Here is a 1,630-nt window from a genome sequence, read left to right on the forward strand (position 1 = left end):
GAGTTCAGATGGAAACCCAGTTTTAAGCAAAGAATGGAAATCGGAAATGTGGAAGGAGTATATAGAGGGTTTATACAAGGGCAATGTACTTGAGGACAATATTATAGAAATGGAAGAGGACGCAGATGAAGTTGAAATGGGAGATACGATACTGCGTGATGAGTTTGACAGAGCACTGAAAGACCTGAGTCGAAACAAGGCGCTGGGAGTAGACAACATTCCATTAGAGCTACTGACGGCCTTGGGAAAGCCAGTCCTGCCAAAACTCTACCATCTGGTGAGCAAGATGTATGAGACAGGCGAAATACCCTCAGACTTAAAGAAGAATATAATAATTCCAATCCCAAAGAAAGCAGCTGTTTGCTGATGTAACAATTACCGAACTATCAGTTTAATAAGTCACAGCTGCAAAATACTAACGCGAATTCTTTTCAGACGAATGGAAAAACTGGTACAAGCCGACCTCGGCGAAGATCAGTTTGGATACCGTAGAAATGTTGGAACACGTGAGGCAATACTGATCCTACGACTTATCTTAGAAAATAGATTAAGGAAATGAAATGATAATAAAATGGACACCCTAGCTGCAAACAGGCGTTGATGTACTTCATGGGGACATGTTGAAAATGTGTGCCCCGACCGGGTTTCGAACCCGGGACCTCCTGCTTACATGGCAGACGCTCTATCCATCTGAGCCACCGCGGGCACAGAGGATAGTGCATCTGCAGGAACTTATCCCTTGCACGCTCCCCGTGAGATCCACATTCCCAACATGTCCACACCACTACATTCATAGTGCGCCTAATATATGTTTGCCCATCATACTCATTACTCGTGGCAGATTAATCTACCAAGTCCCGTACGAGTTCGGGCATAGCGTGTACGTTCGCACACTAGAAGGTCTATGGCCGGAAAGCCATATTTTAACTATATATGACGGTAGTATCTGTTCCTGAAAGAAAGTTACCGTGGATTACCATGCAGCTTTGCTAGAAATGAAAGTATAATTAAATGCAAACAGGCAGCTAGGGTGTCCATTTAATTATCATTTCATCTCTGGCAAAGGTGCATGGTCATCCACCGTAACTTTCTTTCAGGTACAAATACTACCATAATATATAGTTAAAATATGGCTTCCCGGCCATTGACCTTCTTGTGTGCGAACGTACACGCTCTGCCCGAACTCGTACGGGACTTGGTAGATTAATCTGACACGAGTAATGAGTATGATGGGCAAACATATATTAGGCGCACTATGAATGTAGTGGTGTGGTCATGTTGGGAATGTGGCTCTCACGGGGAGCGTGCAAGGGATAAGTCCCTGCAGACGCACTATCCTCTGTCTCCGCGGTGGCTCAGAAGGATAGAGCGTCTGCCATATAAGCAGGAGATCACGGGTTCGAGTCCCGGTCGGGACACACGTTTTCAACATGTCCCCAACGAAGTACATCAACGCCTGTTTGCAGCTACGGTGTCCATTTAATTATCATTTCATTTCTAGCAAAGCTGCATGGTTATCCACGGTAACTTTCTTTCAGGAACAGATACTAGCGTCATATATAGATTAAGGAAAGGCAAATCTACGTTTCTATCATTTGTGGACTTGGAGAAAGCTTTTGAAAATGTTGAC

The 1,630-nt window shown here is 44.3% G+C and overlaps 1 non-coding gene across 1 annotated transcript; it reads right to left on the reverse strand.

The window, feature by feature from the left end:
* Positions 1–631: 631 nt before the first annotated feature.
* Positions 632–706, reverse strand: Trnat-ugu (transfer RNA threonine (anticodon UGU)). The gene has a single exon. It is a non-coding gene; the product is annotated as a tRNA-Thr (tRNA).
* Between the last annotated feature and the right edge of the window lie 924 nt (positions 707–1,630).

Source organism: Schistocerca serialis, chromosome 7, assembly GCF_023864345.2.
Source record: "Schistocerca serialis cubense isolate TAMUIC-IGC-003099 chromosome 7, iqSchSeri2.2, whole genome shotgun sequence".
Lineage (NCBI taxonomy): Eukaryota > Metazoa > Arthropoda > Insecta > Orthoptera > Acrididae > Schistocerca > Schistocerca serialis.